The sequence below is a fragment of the Anomaloglossus baeobatrachus genome, chromosome 2, assembly GCF_048569485.1.
Source record: "Anomaloglossus baeobatrachus isolate aAnoBae1 chromosome 2, aAnoBae1.hap1, whole genome shotgun sequence".
Taxonomy (NCBI): domain Eukaryota; kingdom Metazoa; phylum Chordata; class Amphibia; order Anura; family Aromobatidae; genus Anomaloglossus; species Anomaloglossus baeobatrachus.
Window position 1 is genome coordinate 650,452,736 of NC_134354.1, and position 20,267 is coordinate 650,473,002.

Sequence of the window (20,267 nt, forward strand, 5' to 3'; positions counted from 1 at the left end):
TGGCACTAGTGGGACTATAGCAAAGTCCAATAGCCACGTATAGGATGCCACTAGGTACACTGAGTGTGTGCTAGTATAATGGCTTAGTTATAATTAGTTGGAGTGTGCAACGCAGGCAGACGTGCTGCAAATGTCTTGGCACTAGTGGGACTATAGCAAAGTCCAATAGCCACGTATAGGATGCCACTAGGTACACTGAGTGTGTGCTAGTATAATGGCTTAGTTATAATTAGTTGGAGTGTGCAACGCAGGCAGACGTGCTGCAAATGTCTTGGCACTAGTGGGACTATAGCAAAGTCCAATATCCACGTATAGGATGCCACTAGGTTCACTGAGTGTGTGCTAGTATAATGGCTTAGTTATAATTAGTTGGAGTGTGCAACGCAGGCAGATGCGCTCTGCAAATGTCTTGGCACTAGTGGGACTATAGCAAAGTCCAATAGCCACGTATAGGATGCCACTAGGTACACTGAGTGTGTGCTAGTATAATGGCTTAGTTATAATTAGTTGGAGTGTGCAACGCAGGCAGACGTGCTGCAAATGTCTTGGCACTAGTGGGACTATAGCAAAGTCCAATAGCCACGTATAGGATGCCACTAGGTACACTGAGTGTGTGCTAGTATAATGGCTTAGTTATAATTAGTTGGAGTGTGCAACGCAGGCAGACGTGCTGCAAATGTCTTGGCACTAGTGGGACTATAGCAAAGTCCAATAGCCACGTATAGGATGCCACTAGGTACACTGAGTGTGTGCTAGTATAATGGCTTAGTTATAATTAGTTGGAGTGTGCAACGCAGGCAGACGTGCTGCAAATGTCTTGGCACTAGTGGGACTATAGCAAAGTCCAATAGCCACGTATAGGATGCCACTAGGTACACTGAGTGTGTGCTAGTATAATGGCTTAGTTATAATTAGTTGGAGTGTGCAACGCAGGCAGACGTGCTGCAAATGTCTTGGCACTAGTGGGACTATAGCAAAGTCCAATAGCCACGTATAGGATGCCACTAGGTACACTGAGTGTGTGCTAGTATAATGGCTTAGTTATAATTAGTTGGAGTGTGCAACGCAGGCAGACGTGCTGCAAATGTCTTGGCACTAGTGGGACTATAGCAAAGTCCAATATCCACGTATAGGATGCCACTAGGTTCACTGAGTGTGTACTAGTATAATGGCTTAGTTATAATTAGTTGGAGTGTGCAACGCAGGCAGATGCGCTCTGCAAATGTCTTGGCACTAGTAGGACTATAGCAAAGTCCAATAGCCACGTATAGGATGCCACTAGGTACACTGAGTGTGTGCTAGTATAATGGCTTAGTTATAATTAGTTGGAGTGTGCAACGCAGGCAGACGTGCTGCAAATGTCTTGGCACTAGTGGGACTATAGCAAAGTCCAATAGCCACGTATAGGATGCCACTAGGTACACTGAGTGTGTGCTAGTATAATGGCTTAGTTATAATTAGTTGGAGTGTGCAACGCAGGCAGACGTGCTGCAAATGTCTTGGCACTAGTGGGACTATAGCAAAGTCCAATAGCCACGTATAGGATGCCACTAGGTACACTGAGTGTGTGCTAGTATAATGGCTTAGTTATAATTAGTTGGAGTGTGCAACGCAGGCAGACGTGCTGCAAATGTCTTGGCACTAGTGGGACTATAGCAAAGTCCAATAGCCACGTATAGGATGCCACTAGGTACACTGAGTGTGTGCTAGTATAATGGCTTAGTTATAATTAGTTGGAGTGTGCAACGCAGGCAGACGTGCTGCAAATGTCTTGGCACTAGTGGGACTATAGCAAAGTCCAATAGCCACGTATAGGATGCCACTAGGTACACTGAGTGTGTGCTAGTATAATGGCTTAGTTATAATTAGTTGGAGTGTGCAACGCAGGCAGACGTGCTGCAAATGTCTTGGCACTAGTGGGACTATAGCAAAGTCCAATAGCCACGTATAGGATGCCACTAGGTACACTGAGTGTGTGCTAGTATAATGGCTTAGTTATAATTAGTTGGAGTGTGCAACGCAGGCAGACGTGCTGCAAATGTCTTGGCACTAGTGGGACTATAGCAAAGTCCAATAGCCACGTATAGGATGCCACTAGGTACACTGAGTGTGTGCTAGTATAATGGCTTAGTTATAATTAGTTGGAGTGTGCAACGCAGGCAGACGTGCTGCAAATGTCTTGGCACTAGTGGGACTATAGCAAAGTCCAATAGCCACGTATAGGATGCCACTAGGTACACTGAGTGTGTGCTAGTATAATGGCTTAGTTATAATTAGTTGGAGTGTGCAACGCAGGCAGACGTGCTGCAAATGTCTTGGCACTAGTGGGACTATAGCAAAGTCCAATAGCCACGTATAGGATGCCACTAGGTACACTGAGTGTGTGCTAGTATAATGGCTTAGTTATAATTCGTTGGAGTGTGCAACGCAGGCAGACGTGCTGCAAATGTCTTGGCACTAGTGGGACTATAGCAAAGTCCAATAGCCACGTATAGGATGCCACTAGGTACACTGAGTGTGTGCTAGTATAATGGCTTAGTTATAATTAGTTGGAGTGTGCAACGCAGGCAGATGCGCTCTGCAAATGTCTTGGCACTAGTAGGACTATAGCAAAGTCCAATAGCCACGTATAGGATGCCACTAGGTACACTGAGTGTGTGCTAGTATAATGGCTTAGTTATAATTAGTTGGAGTGTGCAACGCAGGCAGACGTGCTGCAAATGTCTTGGCACTAGTGGGACTATAGCAAAGTCCAATAGCCACGTATAGGATGCCACTAGGTACACTGAGTGTGTGCTAGTATAATGGCTTAGTTATAATTAGTTGGAGTGTGCAACGCAGGCAGACGTGCTGCAAATGTCTTGGCACTAGTGGGACTATAGCAAAGTCCAATAGCCACGTATAGGATGCCACTAGGTACACTGAGTGTGTGCTAGTATAATGGCTTAGTTATAATTAGTTGGAGTGTGCAACGCAGGCAGACGTGCTGCAAATGTCTTGGCACTAGTGGGACTATAGCAAAGTCCAATATCCACGTATAGGATGCCACTAGGTTCACTGAGTGTGTGCTAGTATAATGGCTTAGTTATAATTAGTTGGAGTGTGCAACGCAGGCAGATGCGCTCTGCAAATGTCTTGGCACTAGTAGGACTATAGCAAAGTCCAATAGCCACGTATAGGATGCCACTAGGTACACTGAGTGTGTGCTAGTATAATGGCTTAGTTATAATTAGTTGGAGTGTGCAACGCAGGCAGACGTGCTGCAAATGTCTTGGCACTAGTGGGACTATAGCAAAGTCCAATATCCACGTATAGGATGCCACTAGGTTCACTGAGTGTGTGCTAGTATAATGGCTTAGTTATAATTAGTTGGAGTGTGCAACGCAGGCAGATGCGCTCTGCAAATGTCTTGGCACTAGTAGGACTATAGCAAAGTCCAATAGCCACGTATAGGATGCCACTAGGTACACTGAGTGTGTGCTAGTATAATGGCTTAGTTATAATTAGTTGGAGTGTGCAACGCAGGCAGACGTGCTGCAAATGTCTTGGCACTAGTGGGACTATAGCAAAGTCCAATAGCCACGTATAGGATGCCACTAGGTACACTGAGTGTGTGCTAGTATAATGGCTTAGTTATAATTAGTTGGAGTGTGCAACGCAGGCAGACGTGCTGCAAATGTCTTGGCACTAGTGGGACTATAGCAAAGTCCAATATCCACGTATAGGATGCCACTAGGTTCACTGAGTGTGTGCTAGTATAATGGCTTAGTTATAATTAGTTGGAGTGTGCAACGCAGGCAGATGCGCTCTGCAAATGTCTTGGCACTAGTAGGACTATAGCAAAGTCCAATAGCCACGTATAGGATGCCACTAGGTACACTGAGTGTGTGCTAGTATAATGGCTTAGTTATAATTAGTTGGAGTGTGCAACGCAGGCAGACGTGCTGCAAATGTCTTGGCACTAGTGGGACTATAGCAAAGTCCAATAGCCACGTATAGGATGCCACTAGGTACACTGAGTGTGTGCTAGTATAATGGCTTAGTTATAATTAGTTGGAGTGTGCAACGCAGGCAGACGTGCTGCAAATGTCTTGGCACTAGTGGGACTATAGCAAAGTCCAATAGCCACGTATAGGATGCCACTAGGTACACTGAGTGTGTGCTAGTATAATGGCTTAGTTATAATTAGTTGGAGTGTGCAACGCAGGCAGACGTGCTGCAAATGTCTTGGCACTAGTGGGACTATAGCAAAGTCCAATAGCCACGTATAGGATGCCACTAGGTACACTGAGTGTGTGCTAGTATAATGGCTTAGTTATAATTAGTTGGAGTGTGCAACGCAGGCAGACGTGCTGCAAATGTCTTGGCACTAGTGGGACTATAGCAAAGTCCAATAGCCACGTATAGGATGCCACTAGGTACACTGAGTGTGTGCTAGTATAATGGCTTAGTTATAATTAGTTGGAGTGTGCAACGCAGGCAGACGTGCTGCAAATGTCTTGGCACTAGTGGGACTATAGCAAAGTCCAATAGCCACGTATAGGATGCCACTAGGTACACTGAGTGTGTGCTAGTATAATGGCTTAGTTATAATTAGTTGGAGTGTGCAACGCAGGCAGACGTGCTGCAAATGTCTTGGCACTAGTGGGACTATAGCAAAGTCCAATAGCCACGTATAGGATGCCACTAGGTACACTGAGTGTGTGCTAGTATAATGGCTTAGTTATAATTAGTTGGAGTGTGCAACGCAGGCAGACGTGCTGCAAATGTCTTGGCACTAGTGGGACTATAGCAAAGTCCAATAGCCACGTATAGGATGCCACTAGGTACACTGAGTGTGTGCTAGTATAATGGCTTAGTTATAATTAGTTGGAGTGTGCAACGCAGGCAGACGTGCTGCAAATGTCTTGGCACTAGTGGGACTATAGCAAAGTCCAATAGCCACGTATAGGATGCCACTAGGTACACTGAGTGTGTGCTAGTATAATGGCTTAGTTATAATTAGTTGGAGTGTGCAACGCAGGCAGACGTGCTGCAAATGTCTTGGCACTAGTGGGACTATAGCAAAGTCCAATAGCCACGTATAGGATGCCACTAGGTACACTGAGTGTGTGCTAGTATAATGGCTTAGTTATAATTAGTTGGAGTGTGCAATGCAGGCAGACGTGCTGCAAATGTCTTGGCACTAGTGGGACTATAGCAAAGTCCAATAGCCACGTATAGGATGCCACTAGGTACACTGAGTGTGTGCTAGTATAATGGCTTAGTTATAATTAGTTGGAGTGTGCAACGCAGGCAGACGTGCTGCAAATGTCTTGGCACTAGTGGGACTATAGCAAAGTCCAATAGCCACGTATAGGATGCCACTAGGTACACTGAGTGTGTGCTAGTATAATGGCTTAGTTATAATTAGTTGGAGTGTGCAACGCAGGCAGATGCGCTCTGCAAATGTCTTGGCACTAGTAGGACTATAGCAAAGTCCAATAGCCACGTATAGGATGCCACTAAAAAACACTTAGTGTGTGCAAGTATAATGGCTTAGTTATAATTAGTTGGAGTGTGCAACGCAGGCAGATGCGCTCTGCAAATGTCTTGGCACTAGTGGGACTATAGCAAAGTCCAATAGCCACGTATAGGATGCCACTAGGTACACTGAGTGTTTGCTAGTAAAATTGCTTAGTTTAAAAAAGTTGTAGTGTGCAATGCAGGCAGACGTGCTCTGCAAATGTCTTTGCACTAGTGGGACTATAGCAAAGTCCAATAGCCACGTATAGGATGCCACTAGGTACACTGAATGTTTGCTAGTAAAATTGCTTAGTTTAAAAAACTTGGAGTGTGCAATGCAGGCAGATGTGCTCTGCTAATGTCTTTGCACTAGTGGGACTATAGCAAAGTCCAATAGCCACGTATAGGATGCCACTAGGTACACTGAGTGTGTGCTAGTATAATGGCTTAGTTATAATTCGTTGGAGTGTGCAACGCAGGCAGATGCGCTCTGCAAATGTCTTGGCACTAGTGGGACTATAGCAAAGTCCAATAGCCACGTATAGGATGCCACTAGGTACACTGAGTGTTTGCTAGTAAAATTGCTTAGTTTAAAAAAGTTGTAGTGTGCAATGCAGGCAGACGTGCTCTGCAAATGTCTTTGCACTAGTGGGACTATAGCAAAGTCCAATAGCCACGTATAGGATGCCACTAGGTACACTGAATGTTTGCTAGTATAATGGCTTACTTAGAATGAGTTGGAGTGTGCAGAGGACAAGAGGGTACAGTGGCAGGATTGTGGTGCTCTGGGTAGAGGAATGGAAGCCTGCCTTTCTATTCCCTCCTAATGGTGAAATGCAGGGAGGAAATCCCTGACCTGGGCTACACAGACGCTGTTGCTGTTTGCAGGACCTGTCACCTATGGCTCTCTGACCCTGCCGCTTTGAGCCCTTAAAAGGACTGCTAGAATGTGCTCTCCCTAAGCTGTCTAACGCTGTGTATGCAGCGCATACAGCTGTATCGGCTATAGGACTCAGGAGGACGGAGCTGCGACACTGATGTCTGACACCAAAGACGCAGAAGGCAGATAATGGCGTCCGTGAAGAAAATGTCCGGTTTTATAATGCAGGGACATGTGACATGCAGATCCTATCACACATGCCGTTGCTTCTCTGGCTCAAAGTCCACTTAGGTGTGTGTGTGTCTGTGATTGGCTGACATGCTGGCCCGCCCCACAAGACGCGCGCGCTTAGGGAAGGAAGACAAGAAAAAAAAAAAAAAAAATGGCGATCGCCATTATAGAAACAGCAGTGATCTGAAGGCGCTGTTCACGCACACTATACACTGAAATGTGATAATAGTTTGATTCACAGAGTGACTTACACTATTACAGCAGAAACCAAGCTAGGATTTAGCTGTTTTTTGGCTGCTAGAACCGTTCTCGAACGTTTCTAGAACTATCGAGCTTTTGCAAAAAGCTCGAGTTCTAGTTCGATCTAGAACATGCCCCAAAATCACTCGAGCCGCGAACTGGAGAACCACGAACCGCGCTCAACTCTAGTAGGGAGGCCGGGAGCTTCAAAGACGGTCACGCCCACTACCCAGGCAGCTTCTAGCCACTGGGATGTAACCGCAACCCTTGTGTGATGGTCCTTGGCTGGATGGAGGTAGCGCGCGCTGCATGGCGTCATTATAACACACATGGCCGCGCACTGTGAACTGCTCGTGGCCTTGTCTCCTGTACTATGCGGCCGGTCAGTGCTGTCTGCCCCTAATGTCTCAGTGTGCCCGGCCACATCACAGTACAAGAGACACGGCCTCGCGCAATTCACTGTGCACGGCCATGTGTGTTATAATGACATTATGCAGCAGGCGGCCGGCCCTCTACAATAGCTGGGAGAGCAGCCTGGGGGGCAATTGCCAGCCCGCCCGCCCCTGCTCTGGATGCAGCCTCTCCCATAGACAGAGCAGGACCTGCATCCAAAGTGCACGGAATAATTGACATGTTGGTTTTTAGAACGCAGCGATTTGGAACAAAATTTTGGCATCCAAATCGCTGCGCTCTCAAACGCAACATGCACATGGAGTATGCACAATCTTCATAAATTGTGCAGGGGACGCAGGTCGCATGCATTTACACTGCGGTGCAGTACGCAGTGTAAATGCATGAAATTCAGCAATGTGCGCACACAGCCTAAAGGTAAAAAAGGGCACAAACTGTTGTGCAAACATGGTGGGCACCATAATTTTTGACCTTTTTCCTTTCTGGTGTAGACGAGATAATAAAACTTCCAACCTTCATTGTTTGTTAATTAAACCATTGAATCCTCACATTTTTGCGAGATATAAACATATTTACCGATTTTCCGCCGCTCTCACCATTCTGGCCCGGTTAGCCATGCAAATAAGTTTTAACCCCTTCACTACCTGGCGATTTTCTGCTTTTCATTTTTTTTTTTCCTCCCCTTCTTCCAAGAGCCAAAACGTTTATTTTTTCCATCAACATAGCTGTATTTAAAGTTTTTTGTTTTTTCTTCACATTTTTTAAAAACTTTTTTTCCACCGTTTACTGTTTTTACTAATCTCCTTAGGGAACTTGAAGCTGCGATATTCTGATAACTTTTTTCGTACAGAACAATGTATCAGCACTGCTCTGGACTGCTGAAATGATCATCTCCTATGAACGCCGGCTTCAGACATGCTCCACACCGATATGTGTTTACAGTCAGATCTCTGATTTACCTGCTGTTAGAGGCGAGCACTACCATGCTTGGGTGCTTGGTACTCATAACTAGTAATGAGTGAGCACTACCATGCTCGGGTGCTCGGTACTCGTAACTAGTGATGAGTAAGCACTATCATGCTCGGGTGCTCAGTACTCGTAACTAGTGATGATCGAGCACTACCATGCTCGTGTGCTCAGTACTCATAACTAGTGATGATCGAGCACTACCATGCTCACGTGCTCGGTACTCGTAACTAGTGATGAGTGAGCACTACCATGCTCGGGTGCTCAGTACTCATAACTAGTGATGATCGAGCACTACCATGCTCACATGCTCGGTACTCTTAACTAGTGATGAGTGAGCACTAAAATGCTCAGGTGCGCAGTACTCATAACTAGTGATGAGCGAGCACTACCATGCTCGGATGCTCCGTTCTCGTTAAGAGCAGTTGGAAGCTTGGATGGGCGAGACTCGAGCACCCTTGTATTATGAAAATTAATGCGGAACTCAAGCATTTTTCTGGGAAATATTCCGGAAAAATGCTTGAGTTCCCCATTCACTTCCGTTATATTTCAGCTCTTGAATCGCGCCCATCCGAACATTCAACTGCTCTTAACGAGTTCCAAGCATTGTAGTGCCCGCTCATCAATAGTTACCAGCAAATCCTCTATGTCCTGTTGGCTTTCCCCATCACATTTTCAGACATTTTGAGCCCACATTGGTCACTGAAAATGTTAGCCAAAGTGCCCATTATCCTGATAATCTCCAATACCCTTAGGCGGGCTTTGCACGTTGCGACATCGCAAGCCGATGCTGTGATGTCGCACGCGATAGTCCCCGCCCCCGTCGCAGGTACGATATCTTGTGATAGCTGGCGTAGCGAAAATTATCGCTACGCCAGCTTCACATGCACTCACCTGCCCTGCGATCGTCGCTCTGGCCGGCGACCCGCCTCCTTCCTAAGGGGGCGGGTCGTGCGGCGTCATAACAACGTCACACGGCAGGCGGCCAATAGCGGCAGAGGAGCGGAGATGAGCAGGATGTAAACATCCCGCCCACCTCCTTCCTTCCGTAGAGCCGCCGGCGGCAGGTAAGTTGAAGTTCCTCGCTCCTGCAGCTTCATAGACAGCGATGTGTGCTGCCGCAGGAACGAGGAACAGCAGCGTACCTGTCGCGGCAGCATAATTATGGAAAAGTCGGAGCCTGCAGCGATGATACGAAAACGACTCTTTTGCGCTCGTTCATCGTATCATCTAGAATTTACACACAACGATGTCAAAAGTGACGCCGTATGTGCGTCACTTTCGATTTGACCCCACCGACATCGCACGTGCGATGTTGCAACGTGCAAATCCGCCCTTAGACTATGTCAGCCACGATGCCCCAGACCATGCTAGCCACAGAGAATCATGGCATTACTAGTCACAGTGTGACGTCCACACACTGCCCTGCCGGGACCTTATTCTCAGAGGTCTCCTGCTTCTCCTGCATCAGAACATTGCAGCCTGGTCTACAGAAAAAAAGCACATCCAATAGTGCAATAGAGTTGCTAATTAGCTTGTCTTGAGGGTCCCAAACCAGTGGCCTGTGGATGACTGCTCAGGTGAGTTCCACTCTCGCTGTTATTGGTATCTATAGGGGCTTTTTACTTGTTGAGGAGGGCACTCATGGCCATTATTAATTTATTGAGGCACCATATTAAAACAGAATAACTGCACAAAAAATGAAAAGACCCCAATAATGAGAATGCGACCCCAACCACCTTCCACAAGATGGGAAGAAAACCTGTTTGTTTTATTTAATAAATGATGACGGACAGGGGATTGGATCTGGAACGTGGATGATGGACAAGGGCCTGGATCTGGAAAGTGGATGATGGACAGGAGACTGGATCTGAAAAGTGGATGATGGACAGGGGACTGCATCTGAAAGTGTATGATGGACAGGGGACTGCATCTGAAAAGTGGATGATGGACAGGAGACTGGATCTGGAAAGTGGATGATGAACAGGGGACTGAATCTGAAAAGTGGATGATGGACAGAGGGACTGGATCTGGAACGTAGATGGTGGACAGGGGGACTGGATCTGGAAAGTGGATGATGGACAGGGGGACTGGATCTGGAACATGGACGATGGACAGGGGACTGGATCTGAAAAATGAAGTATCATCGATGTGTCCTGGTAAATGTGTGATATAATAATTGCAGAGAAGAAAAACACTGAGACCGATTCTTGTTTTAAGTTTATTTATTAGCAATAGGCAGTGAACCAAAAATTATAATAAGTAATCAATAATAATAATAATTTAATTGTACTAAAATTGATCAAAAAGAGTTGTTCAGTATTAGAAAAGTATGGTTGACTTCTTCCCTTGTCTATAGCTTATATCAGAAATGGCAGAGCTGTACCATTCTCTTTTAGGCTGAGTTCACACTTTGCGTATTTAGTACGGATTTTACAACTGGATTAATAAAATTAAATTTGCAGTGTTGATGCATGGGGAAAAAAAGTGCATCTATATTTTTTGCCAGACCGGCAATTTAACATGCAAATTTAAAGATCCACACTGAAATGAATATGTAACATCAGCTTAAGAAATTGACATGCTGCAAATAAAAAATAAAAAAAAGCATAAAAAAAGCCAATTTCCATATGGATTCTGCCCTACCCAGACTGGAATGGGGATGAGATTAAGATAAACTCACCCACTTTCCTGGGGCTGAAAAATAAATTGTGTATAAAATCCACATCAAACATGCAAGGTATGAACTCAGAGACAAGGAAAGAGACAGAGACGGGGAGCGAGACAGAGACGGGGAGCGAGACAGAGACGGGGAGCGAGACAGAGACGGGGAGCGAGACAGAGACGGGGAGCGAGACAGAGACGGGGAGCGAGACAGAGACGGGGAGCGAGACAGAGACGGGGAGCGAGACAGAGACGGGGAGCGAGACAGAGACGGGGAGCGAGACAGAGACGGGGAGCGAGACAGAGACGGGGAGCGAGACAGAGACGGGGAGCGAGACAGAGACGGGGAGCGAGACAGAGACTGGGAACGAAACAGAGACAGATGGGGAACGAGACAGAGACAGATGGGGAACGAGACAGACCTGGAACGATACAGACCTGGAACGAGAAACGAGGAGAGACTGACAGACAGACAGAGAGAGACAGACAGACACAGAGAGAGAGACATACAGAGAGACTGATACAGAGACAGACAGAAGGGTGCTTTACACGCTGCGACATCGCTAGCGATGTCGAGTGCGATAGCACCCGCCCACGTCGTATGTGCGATATGTGGTGATCGCTGCCGTAGCGAACATTATCACTACAGCAGCGTCACACACACATACCTGTTCAGCGACGTCGCTGGAGACACCGAACAATCCCTCCTTCAAGGGGGAGGTGCGTTCGGCATCACAGCGACGTCTCCACGACGTCACTAAGCGGCCGTCCAATAGAAGCAGAGGGGCGGAGATGAGTGGGACGTAACATCCCGTCCACCTCCTTCCTTCCGCATTGCCGGGGGACGCAGGTAAGGAGATGTTTGTCATTCCTGCGGTGTCACACATAGCGATACGTGCTGCCGCAGGAACAACAACCAACATCATACCTGCAGCAGCAACGATATTAAATAGTGACGTGTCAACGATCACCGTTTTTGTACGATTTTGCGATCGTTGATCGTCGCTCCTTGGTATCACACGCTGCGATGTCGCTACCGGCGCCGGATGTGCGTCACTAACGACGTGACCCCGACGATATATCGGTAGCGATGTCGCAGTGTGTAAAGCACCCTAAAGACTGATACAAAGACAGACAAAGAAACTGATACAGACAGAGAAACAGAGACAGACATCAGAGACAGACAGACAGAGACTGGGAGAGAGACAGAGAGACAGTTACTATCCGGGGCAACGCCAGGGTACTACAGCTAGTAAAATAAATAAATAAACGACAACAATCTTTTTCCAATACTGATCGCCCCCTTTTACTGTATGCCTTTGGAGTGTGGGAGGAAACCGGAGACCCCGGAGGAAACCCACGCAAACACGGGGAGAACATACAAACTCCTTGCAGATGTTGTCCAAGGACCCCAGCGCTGCAAAGCACCAGTGCTGATCACTGAGCCACCGTGCCGCCCATACTGCCTGCCTGATGCTGCTGCACATGCAATACAATTTACAATCCAGGAATATTGTCCTTACCTCTTAATGACTTTATGACAAAAACAGAACAAATAAATATGAAAATAAAAAAATCTATCTGTGGAGAAGCATCTCTACGAGAAAAAGGGCAAAAATATCGCAAATGGATGGTAAACGGAAAAACTGTTTCTGGTCATTAAGAGGTTAAGACTCACAATCGACATAATATACAAATATACACTTAACTACTAATTGTTTGTAGTGAACCAGCTCTGTCCGTGTATGAGCGTCCATGTAGTGTGTCGTCAGTCTGTGAGCGTCCATGTCGTGTGACGTCAGTCTGTGAGTGTCCATGTAGTGTGACATCAGTCTGTGAGCGTCCATGTCTTGTGACGTCCGTCTGTGAGCGTCCATGTCGTGTGACGTCCATCTGTGTCTGTTCTGCAATGTTTCAGGAATGTTCACACTGTCTTTTTTTTTCCCGCCCTTAAAACCGTCGGGGATAAAGCACTCGGGAATATTTTATTTTTGCTTTTTATTAGCGCTTTCCAGTTTTATCCATTGAATTAAAAAGAAGTCAGAAAAATGCTAATAAAAAGCAAAATAAATCCAGATAAAAAGGGATAAAATTTATACTGAAAGATTCTCGTGAACAAGCGAGCATTCGCTCACGACATCTTTGCATGCACACTGGCGATCATTCGATGATCAACCAAGACGCTCGTTTGTAGGGTGAAACGATTTTGTGCAGTAAAAAAGCTCTTCATTGTTCACGGTGGTGCATCGTCCTGTGTAAACAGGAGTCACACTGCCGAGAACAATGGCGGCTTGTGCGCCCTAAGCAATCTATTACCAATCTTTCAGGGTGCATTGTCTTAATCTTGAAATATGGTAAGGTTTGTTACACTGCGCCTCGTAATGAAACTGGTGTAACTCCATCATGCCCCTCATCAGAACAGGCATAAACAACGCTTGTATTGATGAATCTGGGCCCCGCTACAAAAACTCTATATACTGTATACACAATAGGATAAAAACATACTCCCCGATGATGCCTTTTTCGCTCGTTTTGTGTTTTCGGATGAAAAATGCCCGTAAAAAGTTGTCAAAAAAATTATTTAAAAAATATTACTCAAAAACAGAAAAAGCGCCGTCAAAGCGCTTCAGGAAACGAACAAAAAAATGTTCAGACACCGAGAAAACACTAGAAATAAGTGATCGTCCATTTGAAAAACGGATGATCACATAAGGGAAAAGACACAATGTGATCACCCATGTAGTGCTGTGCTACGTCTTGTGATGGTCTTGAGGCTTCAGATGGAGACTCTTCATGGCCCACTCACTAACGGGAACTGAAAACAGAGAATTTTTATTAGGAGAAATGAAAAAAGAGTTTTATTAGCACAAAAAGTCCCTGAACATGCCCTAAGAATAGTAATTGAGACCCCTCCATACATACCTGCTGGTGTCATCCTCATTGCTTTGTGAGTTTTATACGAGAATGGAAAGGTCCAGAAACCAAATCGACGTGTCTATAAGAAAAGATTACTTATATCAAAACAAGATCACAGATACAGTGAAGAAGTGATTGGAGGAGAGAGATGGAGGAGGAATGATGGTACAACCGGGAGAGATGGAGGAGGAACGATGGTACAACCGGGAGAGATAAACACTAAAGACATTGTACTGCCCCTCACATGTAATATACAGGACACACGTATATACGGATACACACTACAAAGACATTGTACTGCCCCTCACATATAACGTAATCCTAGCCTTGCTGAAACATCCCCAGATCATCACTGATCCTCCACCAAATTTCACAGTGGGTGCAAGACACTGTGGCTTGTACGCCTTTTCAGGTCTCCGTCTAACCATTAGACGACCAGGTGTTGGGCAAAGCTGAAAATTAGACTCATCAGAGAAGATTACCTTACTCTAGAAATTGGGCAGGAATTGGGCAGATTAAATTTTGCGAAGGACGTATGAATCAAGCCGCATACAAGGTTATCCTGGAAAAACAGTTGCTTCCTTCTGCTCAGGCAATGTTCCCCAACTCTGAGGATTGTTTTTTCCAGCAGGACAATGTGCCATGCCACACAGCTAGGTCAATCAATGTGTGGATGAAGGGCAACCACATCAAAACCCAGTCATGGCCAGCCCAATCTCCAGACCTGAACCCCATTGAAAACCTCTGGAATGTAATCAAGAGGAAGATGGATAGTTACAAGCCATTAAACAAAGAAGAACTGATTACATTTTTGCACCAGGCGTGGCATAAGGTCACCCAAAATCATTGTGTAAGACTGGTGGAAAGCATGCCAAGACGCACGAAAGCTGTGATTAAAAATCATGCTTATTCCACAAAATATTGATTTCTGAACTCTTCCTGAGTTAAAACATTATTAGTATTGTTGTTTCTAAATGATTATGAACTTGCTTTTTTGCATTATCTGAGGTCTGAAAGCAATGCATTTTTTTGTTATTCTGACCATTTCTCATTTTCAGAAAATAAGTACAACATTTTTTCCTTGGAAATTCGGAGACATGTTGTCAGTAGTTTATAGAATAAAATAATAATTTACATTTTACTCAAAAATATACCTATATAGAGAAAAATCAGAAAAACTGACAATTTTGCAGTGATCTCTCTTAATTTTTGCCAGAGCTGTACAGTATGTGAGGATGGTGGGGGTGTCGCTGTCGTACATACCTTTTAGGAGCCTTTTAAGCTAAAGTCACACTAGCATATGGCATCCAATGCAATACCATCCGATACGATATGCCAATGACCGAGTGTCATGTAAGTGTGTTCTGATCTTGTGAGCAGATCACAGCTGCGGAGGAGCTTCTCCATAGGCAGCCTGTACGTAAATTGCACTGCACCAGACATAATCCATGTGCAGTCCGATGTTTCTTACGCACTCACATTGTGACTCTAACCTTACCACGAATCGTGTCCATCTTCAGCTTCTGTGTCAGTGTGAATGTGCAGATCTGACTGCGTGTGACGTTCTTATGGAACTATGTCATTGTGATGTCGTAGCATAGAACGTTTGGATCCTCGTTATGTCATAGAAGGCAGTGATGTCATCTGACTTTTTGATGCCACAGGGTCTTTTAATTTGATAGCAGCAAATAGGAAATAAAAGACAAGTAAAGAAATCTAGTTATATATCTTGAAAATAAAGAAATATACCCCCCTATAAAGAAACCATGAGATATCAAGTCATATAAAAGAAAAAAAGTGCACAAAGAAGCAAAAACAGATGACTCTGATGGCCTCCCCCACGATGAATCCTCAGCCCCCAAGTGTAAAGGAAACGGTCAGAGACTAAGGTAACAGGACCCCTAATGACCCCCCCCCTTTCCAATGGCCTCCAATGGGTCAGATACAAGCTCTGACAATTACTTCCACTAGTATTGTGACCTTTTCAATAAAAATACCAGCAACAATAATAAAAGTGGTGTACTTTAGATGTGAGGTGCAATAGGGAGTGGTTTTTCAAAGTTAGATACTGTATATAATCATTCATTCTTTGTGGGACATTTACACAATACCAGGGACCATCAGCAGTATCCATCCCTGCCATCCTGTATTTTATATGTCAAACCCAAGGACAGTTATGGAAACTAATATAACCTAACTATATATAAAAATATATTGCAGAAAATAATATAATAACTGGCAAACAGCATGGATTCATGAAAGATAAGTCATGTCTAACCAACCTGTTGGGGTCCTATGAGGGAGTAAGTGCAAACCTGGATATTGGTAATGCAGCTGTGAATTATTTGGACTTTGCAAAGGCATTTGATACTGTAGCACATAATAGCCTTATAATGAAGCTCCAGAAGCAAGGACTAGGGGAAACTATATGCAACTGGGTAAGGAATTGGCTAAAAGATATGAAAAAAAGAGTAGTCATAAATGGTACATTCTCTAAATGGGCTATAGTCAGCAGTGGGGTGCCGCAGGGATCTGTGCTAGGACCGATTCTTTTTAATCTCTTTATTAATGACCTTGTGGATGGGATTGATAGTAAAGTGTCAGTCTTTGCTGATGACACCAAACTATGTAGGATATTAAAAACTGACCTTGATAGTACAATAATACAAAAAGGACTGTCAGATAGAGGTAGAAGAGACGCAGTGATAAAATATATGCTAGACCAGAGACCATCAATAATGTGTTTATTGGAGACGCATTTGACGAGCAAAACGACAAATGTACTGAACAAGCGATGGGTGCAAAAGGCGTATCACTCTACTTTTTCTACTTATGCTAGAGGGGTCTCTGTGTTGGTCCATAGATCTGCCCTATATGAAGAAGTGGAGACATGGATAGACACAGAGGGACAATATGTAATGGTGATCTGTATGTTGTATGGATAATTATTATGCTTTACTGCTATATATGTTCCACCACCTTACACTAGTGTCAAAATTAGAGAGGTGAGAGAGCGTTCGGCTAAATGGGGAAATTTGACATTCTTGTTGGTCGGTGACTTTAATAATGTCATAAATGCATATTTTGACAGGAGCAGAAACTCACGGGAGGCGAGGAGGGATGAAGCGACAGCATTTGGTATCTTTATTCAAGAATTGGGGTTGGTAGATGTTTGGAGGATAAGGAATTTAGGGGTGACCTGTTTTTCCTGTCACTCAGCAACCCATGGTACCCTTTCCCGTATAGATCTGGCCTTGGGAAATGAAATGATGGATTCTGGAATTTCAAATGTTGAATATTTGGCTAGAGTAATATCGGATCATAGTCCAATACTGGTATCCAGTGGCGTACCGTCAATAGAGGCAGGCTACGCGACTGTTATGAAGTCCGTGAGCTAGACGGGCCCGTGGACGGTTGCCCGCGGTATCAGCTCAAGCACCGCCCCTCCTCCCCGATTGCACTTTCAAATGTATCGGCATCTGAAAGCGACGGTGACAGAGTGCAATGCGCCCTCTCATCATTGTCCCGCTGTGCTTTGACAGTTCTTCAACACAGCGGTGACGTCACTAGTAAGCGCCAGCCACCACTGTGTTAAAGTACTAATCAGAACACAGACATCTGGTGAACTAGGAGCAGCGGCGGGGGACCGAGGTGAGGCGAGTATGCAGGAACAGCGGGGTATCCACCGGAGGCCCCTGGGTCCTCAGTGAGGCCTCCCCCGTGCTTCATACTGTATGGGGCTGGTTATCTGCCCTCTGCTATTAGCTGGCTGGGCTAGGGCAGGGGGCTTCATGCGGCTTCACATGTCGGCTAGATCTGCACTGCACCTTCAAATGTTCTTCTGGAGCCCCGGGAGTGTCACAGTTAACAGACGCTGCCGTGTCTGCTAACTGTGATGTCACGCTGTGCGCCCTGGACTCCTGTTTCCTGCCGAAGAGAATCAATGGAGCCTGCAGACCAGAGACAAGCCAGGGGAAGGTAAGAACTCCTCTAGAGTGAGTGTGTGTGTGTGTGTGTGTGTATTAGAAGGTGGCCCGATTCTAACGCATCGGGTATTCTAGAATTTATTGTGTAGTTAATGAATGTTTATTGTTATATTATATATATATATATATATATATATATATATATATATATATATATATATATATATATATATATATATATATATATATATATATATATATATATATATATATATATATATATATATATTGGGTGTAGTTGCCAGTGTTTGTGTAGGGCGCTGTAAATGTTCTGGGTGTGAGGGTGTGAGAGCGGTGTTGTTTGTGTGCTGCGTTGTGTGTGTTGCGTTGTTTGTGGAGCGCTGTGTGTCTGCAGCATTGTGTGTGTGGTGCTGTGTGTGTTGCATGGTTTGTGTGGGTGTGGAGTGCGTGTGTGTGTTTTGGGGGAGGTATGTTTTGTGCAGTGTGTGTGTTGCGCGGTATGTGCGCATATTTGTGTATGCCGTGGTGTTTGTGTGTTGGGTGTTGTGTGTGTGTGGCGTTGTCTGTGTAGGGTGGTGTTTGTGGTTCCCAGTGTGTGTGTGCGGTGCGCGTGTGGCGGTGTGTGTGTTTTGGGGGGGAGGTGTGCACCCCCATCGTGCTTCATCCCCCATCGTGCTCCATCCCCGATGCTGCGCACCCCCCATCGTGCTCCATCCCCCATGTTGCGCACCCCCTATCGTGCTCCATCCCCCATGCTGCACACCCCCCATCGTGCTCCATCCCCCATGCTGCGCACCCCCCATCGTGCTCCATCCCCCATGCTGCGCACCCCCCCCATCTTGCTCCATCCCCCATGCTGCGCACCCCCCATCGTGCTCCATCCCCCATGCTGCGCACCCCCCATCGTGCTCCATCCCCCATGCTGCGCACCCCCCATCGTGCTCCATCCCCCATGCTGCGCACCCCCATCGTGCTCCATCCCCCATGCTGCGCACTCCCCATCGTGCTTCATCCCCCATGCTGTGCACTCCCCATCGTGCTCCATCCCCCATGCTGCGCACCCCCCATCGTGCTCCATCCCCCATGCTGCGCACTCCCCATCGTGCTCCACAGTCACACATCAGACAGTATACATGCACACATCTGATCGCATACACTCACACCCCACTTCTCCCTGTGCCCTCCGGTGGGCGGTCCCAGCAGCTGTGCTGCACGCCGTGCTCCTCTGCCTTCTGCCGACACTCACAGATCCGATCACATACACTCACACATCAGAACACTCGCACACACACGATCGCATACACGCGCACACACACTCGCATACACACGATCGCACACACGATCGCATACATGCACACACACACGATCGCACACACACACACACGATCGCATACACACACGATCGCATACACACACGATCGCGTACACACACGATCGCATACACACACGATCGCATACACACAAGATCGCATACACACACACACACACGCGATCGGATACACGCACACACACGATCGCATACACACACACACACACTGACGATATCGCACATACGCGCTCACAACATCCGGATGCGATCTGATGTGTGTGTGAGGTGTGTGTGAGAGTGAGTAAGTGTGATCTGATGTGTGTGTGTCTGTTCTTATGTGTGTGTCTGTTCTTATGTGTGTGCGCGCGTGTGTGTGTGTTCCGCCGCTGCAGGACCTTGATGCGCTCACCTGCTCCCGGTCGGAGTCTGGTGAGTATGACTGTGGGGTCTTTCTTCTGCCTTCTCTCTTCTGGGGGTGCCCGCTGCCTATAATGAAGTGTTTTGCAGTGTCTTTAACTCTTTCACCGTTGCATGACACTTCATTATTGACCGCCGCGTATGCCGGCTCCCTGCACATGTGTACCGGGAGCCGGTGTTCGCTGGTAACCATGATACACATCGGGTAACTAAGGGAAGCGCTTCCTATACTTACCCGATGTTTATCATGGTTACCAGCGTACACCGGCTCCGTCACGATCCCAGCATCGCAAGGTTATGTCTGGGCTGGGGGAGTCGGGGCTTCGTTTGAATTCGGGGGAAGGGGCGTGGCCGAGCGGTCGATGCGTGTGGAGGGTCGGGGCGAGCGGCCAAGTGGCCAATCCATGCGGGGGGCGGGGCCAGGCCGAGGCGATCGGCCAATCCGTGGGGGGGGGGCCAGGCCAATCCGACAGTTGTCATGCTAACGACACTGTCACGGTGACACAATTTTGGAGCAAGACAGACAGAATAAGGCAAATTATATATATATATATAATATATATATATATAAATAAATGTGTGTGTGTGTAATGTATATACACACAGCTTATATATATTGTGTGTGTGGAATATATGTAGAGTATGTGTGTAATATATATATATAGGTTGTGTGTGTAATATATAGTGTGTGTAATATACAGTCATGGCCAAAAGTTTTGAGAATGCTACAAATATTAATTTTTACAAAGTCTACTGCTTAGGTTTTTCTAATGGCAATTTG

General features: G+C 46.0%; 1 long non-coding RNA gene across 1 annotated transcript in view; it reads right to left on the bottom strand.

Annotated features, from left to right (window-relative positions):
* Positions 1 to 13,233: 13,233 nt before the first annotated feature.
* LOC142290477 (uncharacterized) overlaps positions 13,234 to 20,267 on the bottom strand; it is a 49,491-nt gene continuing 42,457 nt past the window's right edge. The window contains exons 2-3 of the long non-coding RNA XR_012750320.1: positions 13,820 to 13,892; positions 13,234 to 13,712 (exon numbers count right to left, since the gene is read on the bottom strand). This is a non-coding gene — a long non-coding RNA (uncharacterized LOC142290477). The remainder of the gene's footprint in view (positions 13,713 to 13,819; positions 13,893 to 20,267) is intronic.